Genomic DNA, 7,018 nt, shown 5'->3' on the forward strand with positions numbered 1-7,018 from the left:
ATATGTCTATCAGTCTGATCAACTTCTCTGCTCTACAACATCCCCTACAGATCTTATACCATTTCAGCATGACAGGTTCCTTTAATCACCTGCAGATGACATAAGTAGCCATGTTCTGTGTGGCTTACGGAGGGGCTTGATTGCTTGTCAGCTTCAAACAGGTTTCATTTCTTCTGATTCGTTGTAGCCGAGTTCTAAACTGTATTAAGAAATTCATTTCTCTGTTTATTTCTATTAGATGTCGGGGAAGCTTGGAACAAATGTGGAAAGTGTTCTTCAAGAAGTTGTCAGGAGGCTTCCACCGTGAGTACGGACTAATGCGGCTCTATCCATCTTCTCTTTATTAAAGGGAACCTGTCACCTTGGAAAATGCTATGTACCTGCAGGTATAGGGTTAATCTGCAGATAAATATTGTTACAATGCTGCCCGGCCGCCTTATTGATAGTGTAGGTACCGGGAGAAAATTAACTTCTTTCCTCCCTGCAGCCGCCGGCCTTCACTCATCGTTGTGCACGGAGCGGCTACAGTCTTGGATCACAGCACCTCTCGCTATATCAGGGGTGACGGCTGTAAACCCGGCCCGGATTTTGATTGACAGCTTGCTCTGCAGAGATGCGCTGCAGAACCACTTAGAATCTGAGTGAAGGAGTAGTATGTTCACAGATAGAGAATATGGCTCATCCACGTGCAGTTCTGCTCCACGTCCGATTACATATTTGTGGGAGAAACCCTAGTGGCAGCCTCATATTTCTGACATGGATCCTCTAGCACTATTTGTGAAACTGCGGCTCCCAGCATAACTTGATGAGAGACCGTCAGTCTGCTGGGATCTGTAGTTTCACTACAGCAGGAGTGTCACAAGCTGCGGACCTCTGCTCACTCCAGCACTGGTCGGCATTTTCAGCACGTGAACGTACGCTATGCTTTCTGGAGACACAAGGGTGTAGATAATTTTATCAAACCCTTGACTGTAAGTTTGAACCCTAAGTGGATTATATTGTTCCCACAGTTTCAGTTTTGGACCATTTAAGGGGAATTTAAAGGGTTCTGGCCACTGATTTTCCTTAAAGGGGATCAGTATCCCTCTATGTCTTTGTATATACTTGATAAAGACCTATAACAGGTCGAAACGTTATGTGATGGCGGAATAAACTTTATCTTTTGGAATTCATCACTCTGGACTGAACGCGGTTTACTTACCTTTATCCCCTTTAACAGGATGTCTTATTTTTGTGTTTTAGTCCCAAGATTGAAAAGGGCAGCCCTCTTAAAGCCCTGCTGTTTGACTCAACGTTTGATCACTACAGAGGCGTCGTAGCAGCATCGCCCTGTGTGGAGGTGACGTGTGTAAAGGCAATAAATCGTGTCTGCCCACTCTGGCAAGTGCTATGAAGTCAATGAGGTTGGCATACTGACCCCAGAGGAAGTGGCAGCCGAAAAACGAAGTTTTTTTTAATAATTTTATTAGCCTTTCCCTCTGTCTTCACCAATCAGCCCTCTGTATTGATGATCAGATCAAAGATGTAGACAGGGATTGTCTCACGCTGCATCTCCTTCCTGATTGTATCACTGAGAAGACAGAAGCTGCCCCATCCCATTCTCCAAGAAATGCAGAACCCAATGCATCTGCTGTCCGTGATCCGCTTATTGTCAGAGGACATCATTAGGGACTGCATTTTCTCATTGCTTAAGAAATTGTTGGGGGATCCTGCTAATTGCTGAATAATAAAACTGCAGCACCGCTCCATTTAAAGCAGTGTTTCCCAAACTCCAGTCCTCATGGCCCCCAACAGGTCAGGTTTTCAGGATTTCCTCAGTGTTACACATGTGATGAAAGTATCATCAAGGAATCAGGAATTCTCTCACCTGTGCAATACTATGGAAATCCTGAAGACATGACCTGTGGGGGGCCGTGAGGACTGGAGTTTGGGAAACACTGATTTTAAAGGGACTGTCAGCACAGAATGACTGTTGAAACCAAGTACAAGCGCTCCGTGGATCACGGCGTGGGCCAATCCTTTATATACACCTTCCCACCTGCTTGTTTTACCTCTGTCTCCTTCCTTCTCTGGTTCTATGAAGCCAGAGCTGTCAATCAAAGAAGAGGAGGGTGTGGATAGAGGGAAAACAAGCAGCCGGGAAGATAGATAGATAACATTGCAATGCAATATATTGGTAAAAGCTAAGCACATATACTAAATGAGAACAGATACTACACTTGATGTTAGCCAAAAGGCCGAGAAGCGATAACCTGAATTGGTTTTGGCCTATGACTGCACCCTGGCTTCAAGAATGCACCCATTGTAGGGATAGGGACAAAGACTCCCCTTAGGAGGACATGTTGTTCATCAATAGACATCTTAAAACCCACAACTTTACTGCTTGTTGCAGCTGCAGCCCACGCATGCATTTTTAATCTGCATGAGTCTGCCTATTTTCAAACATTCTCCCCTCCCCCCCAATGTCCCATGTACCTGCAGACAAGGGGATGGGGAGAGGATAACTAATTAGTGAACAAACAAGCGGCGGTCCACCTTCTTCCTAGTCTGCAGGCTCCCTGCAGACTGTAGCTGACTGCCGAAGCACAGCCAGATAAAGGCTAGGAGCCCATTATGACATGTGCAATGATGTTCCATTCTTCCATTCTAGCATTATTCCATTGTTCCATTGTCCCATTCTCTTGCATTATTCCATTGTTCCATTCACTCATTACATCTATTGCAAGCAATCTATCTGCCTGGGTGAAAACCAATAGGATGCTCTGATTGACAGACATAGGTAGCACTTTAAAACAACATCTCAGACCAAACTTTTTTTTATCTTTTTTTCATCCATAGATAGAAAATTAAAGAAGTCAGTGCTCTTTCAGAGGGAGCCAGCATTTCACTAAAGAAATCGCAACGGCCCCACATTTTTTTTAAATGCGTGGTACTCAGCAACACCCAACTGATGGGACAGTTGAATTAAAAGAGTAGCAGCTGATAACAAGGCCACTGATTAGGTATATGGCGTATGTGCAAAGGTGTAGCAAAGGACAAATGCATTATTGCAGCTTATCTCAGAAAGGAAGGGATAGAAAGATAGATAGATTGGATGGATGGATGGATGGATGGATGGAAGGAGGGGCATATACACCTACCCAGGATGGATGGATGAATGGAAAAGCATATACATCTACCCAGGATGGATGGCTGGAGGGGCATTTACACCTACCCAGGATGGATGGATGCAGGGGCATAAACACCTACCCAGGATGCATGGATGGACGCATGGGGCTGAAGGGGGGTCAGGCTGGACACATGGGGACATGGATGGACGCATGGGGCTGAAGGGGGGCAGGCTGGACATGTGGGGACATGGATGGACGCATGGAGCTGAAGGGGGGGCAGGCTGGACATGTGGGGACATGGATGGATGCATGGGACTGAAGGGGGGGCAGGCTGGACATGTGGGGACCTGGATGGATGCATGGGGCTGAAGGGGGGGCAGGCTGGACACGTGGGTACCTGGATGGATGCATGGGGCTGAAGGGGGGGCAGGCTGGACACGTGGCGACCTGGATGGACGCATGAGGCTGAAGGGGGGGCAGGCTGGACACGTGGGGACCTGGATGGACGCATGGGGCTGAAGCGGGGCAGGCTGGACACTTGGCAACCTGGATGGACGCATGAGGCTGAAGGGGGGGCAGACTGGACACGTGGGACCTGGATGGACGCATGGGGCTGAAGGGGGGGCAGACTGGACACGTGGGACCTGGATGGACGCATGGGGCTGAAGGGGGGGCAGGCTGGACACGTGGGGACCTGGATGGACGCATGGAGGTGAAGGGGGGCAAGCTGGACACGTGGGGACCTGGATGGACGCATGGAGGTGAAGGGGGGCAAGCTGGACACGTGGGGACCTGGATAGATATATGGGGTGGGGTGGGATGCATATATGGGGGGGCTAGGATGGATATATATAAATCAAAACTGTTATATATATATGATATAGATATAGATATATATAGATATATGGGACAGAATGGATATATGAAGGGGGGCAGGCTGGACACATGGAGGCCAGGATGGATATATAGGAGGGGCATGGGTTGCAAAGGATGCTCACCAGAGGGATATATTCCTGAAAAGGAGTCAATCATAATCAGTGTCCCGGGATTACGGCTACAAAAATGAATTAAAGGGTTATTCCCATCTTCATAGATATTGTAAAAACCTGCACTTTTGCAATTTACTGCTTCTTGACATTTGCAGCCGTTCTTGAGATATTAAGACTTTTCTTTTGTTTACAGATCGTTGCCTAGGAGACCGACCACCGCTGCTGTCTCGATAGTAACCACTGTGCTAAAGTTGGCTGGGATTGGGAGGTAACAGCGCGCTCCAGCAAACCGGGCCCAGATTACTGATATATCCATTATTTGATGCATCTACCTTAAAAGCCTTGATTTGCTCGGTGATGGCAGAACACATGAGAACTATGCGGCTTTCCTTCTTTTCCTCGTCCACCGAATCCTTATCTTCAGACAGTGTCCGGTGTTGAGACGCCTTTTTCTTCTCCTCTTCTAACGTCTTCTGCTTCTGCTGAAACAGTTTCATCATCTTGTAGACCTCTCGGAGGAATTCGTCCACCTCGGCTTCCATGCTTTCTCCGTTCAGGTCAAGGAAAGCGCCGTCGATCCACCTGGAAGCGTGAGATTTTTCAAGACATATTTTGATAAATTTCATGTTTTTAGCTCATCTATTACTGTTTATTCTGCTTTTTTTCTCTTCTACATCTATGGCTATGGTTGTCCCATAAATAATGTTTAATCACCTATCCACAAGGTTGTTGATAAATGTCTGATCACTGGGAGTCTGACTGCTGCAGCCCCCAGCAGTTTTGAAAGCGGTGGTCCTAGATACAGCTTTGTGAATGAAGCATGTGTGCATCTATGGGAGTGATGGCTATGCATGCGCATGACTGCTCCCACAGACATGAATGGAGCACTGGCTATGCATGCGCACGATCACTCCATTCACACAGCAGACTTTGGAACCTCTGTCCTCAGGATTACTGGAGGACCCTGTGGTTAGAGCACCCCTACCGATCATACATTTATCTCCTATTTTGCAGAAGGGATTGTCCGGCCTTGGGGTACAAGTCTACAGTCTATGTAACTGCAGACTTTTAAATTCTCAAATTGCACGCACTGCGAGGATTTTCCGGTGCCGGGAACGGGCTGTTATGTGACCACAAGTATGTGATTTGCATACTTCAGACCACATTCCGACTAGACGTGTCTGGCTCCACTCAATGTGCTTGCATTGAGCAAGGCCGGATATGTCTAGTTGGGATGTGACCGTATATATGCAAATCACATACTTGCTGTCACATGCCTGTGCTCCCGATGCTGGAGAATCCTTATTACGCGCACAGTACACATGCTGTGAGGATTCACATGACTGCAGTCACATGGAGTGACTGCAGACTTGTGCCCCAAGGCCGGACAGCCCTTTAATAACACATAATCCCCTTGTAATATATGCAAGACTTTTGGCGCTTGGTTATTTCCAGGACCGAAGAACAGTGATGGGGACAGAACGATTGGTTATTAGATATACTTTGTCCCTATAAGGTTACAAGGGGCGAAGTGCTGTAGATAAAGATGATTTTTGCTGCCATAAATGATTCGTTCCCAACGAATTAGTGTTTTGCTTGTTCATCGGGTGATTACAGGCACATTTACATGGGCTGATAATTGGGAATGATCATCAGCTTGTTTAAATGCGCCATTTACTCTCCACTTCAGATCACGTCTGGTGTTAATAAATAACGGCATGCCAAGAGTTAACTCAGAATTCCCCAATGGGGTGCACATACTTTTTTTCAGTTTTTTGCCATTTGTAAATCAGTGCAAAAAGTTTCTGGTAAGGTTCGATGTTGACTTTTGAAGAATCCAGCTCAGGGTATGTTGTAAGGTCCCATTTATACAGCGCTTCTTCTTTGTTAATATAAGCCACCGCCTCCTCTGCGTCTGCTATTCGCTTCTGTACAGTCCTCACATCTGTCACTTACTGAAACCAGGCACAATAAACACAGATAAGTAAAGGGTGAACCGGACTGCCTCCGTTAAAGAAAATGAGTTAGACAGTCACAAGTTACAGTATGAGACTGACTTCTCACCGGTGAACTTTACTTCTCATTTGCAGAATACAGACTCCTATATGCTCCACTTTATAGACAGCTGATGTCAGAGGTGTAACTTTCAGGCCTTTCAGGTCTATTGGACACAAATCGTTTCAGGCCTATTGGATGCAACGCGTTTCAGGCCTACTGGACGCAATGCGTTTCAGGCCTATTGGAATCAACGCATTTCAGGCCTATTGGACGCAATGCATTTCAGGCCTATTGGACGCAATGCATTTCAGGACTATTGGACGCAATGCATTTCAGGCCTATTGGACGCAACGATTTTCAGGCCTATTGGACGCAACGATTTTTAGGCCTATTGGACGCAACGCGTTTCAGGCCTATTGGAACAACTCGTTTCAGGCCTATTGGACGCAATGCGTTTCAGGCCTATTGGACGCAACGTGTTTCAGGCCTATTGGACGCAATGCGTTTCAGGCCTATTGGATGCAACGCGTTTCAGGCCTAGTGGACGCTTTCATACGCCAGTGCTCAGGTGTGACGACTGCCTCTGACCTGCCTTTGTTTGACTGCACTTCAGGTTAAGCACTAGGGACTGCCTCTATAAAGACTGTTCTGGCTGATAATCGTGGTCAGTCGGGTTTATGTTTTTTTCATAGTTTTTTTTTGCATAGCAAAAATAATGCTGCAGTCAAGGGCGTAACTACAGTGCGTGCAGGGATTGCAGTCGCATCTGGAGCTAAGGGGGGCTCAAAAGGTCTCTTTGACTCATATGAGAAGATCACTACTATTAAAGACCTGCAATAGTTGGGGGCCCTAATGGAGATTTTGCATTGAAGCTTCAGGTTACACTATTGGCTGTAGTCTCAATATTCTTGATTCTTGCCT

At 46.6% G+C, this 7,018-nt stretch overlaps 1 long non-coding RNA gene and 1 pseudogene across 1 annotated transcript; one reads left to right on the forward strand and one right to left on the reverse strand.

Moving 5' to 3' along the window:
* The first annotated feature begins 237 nt into the window (after positions 1–237).
* LOC141182967 (uncharacterized) lies at positions 238–5,105 on the forward strand. Its single transcript, XR_012257988.1, has 3 exons — positions 238–303; positions 1,243–1,403; positions 4,293–5,105. It is a non-coding gene; the product is annotated as an uncharacterized lncRNA (long non-coding RNA).
* On the reverse strand, positions 2,140–2,249 carry LOC141183497 (U2 spliceosomal RNA; annotated as a pseudogene).
* Positions 5,106–7,018: the final 1,913 nt, after the last annotated feature.

This window comes from Phyllobates terribilis, unplaced genomic scaffold, assembly GCF_046119375.1.
Source record: "Phyllobates terribilis strain yellow unplaced genomic scaffold, ASM4611937v1 Scaffold_38__1_contigs__length_12584779, whole genome shotgun sequence".
In the NCBI taxonomy this organism is placed as follows: domain Eukaryota; kingdom Metazoa; phylum Chordata; class Amphibia; order Anura; family Dendrobatidae; genus Phyllobates; species Phyllobates terribilis.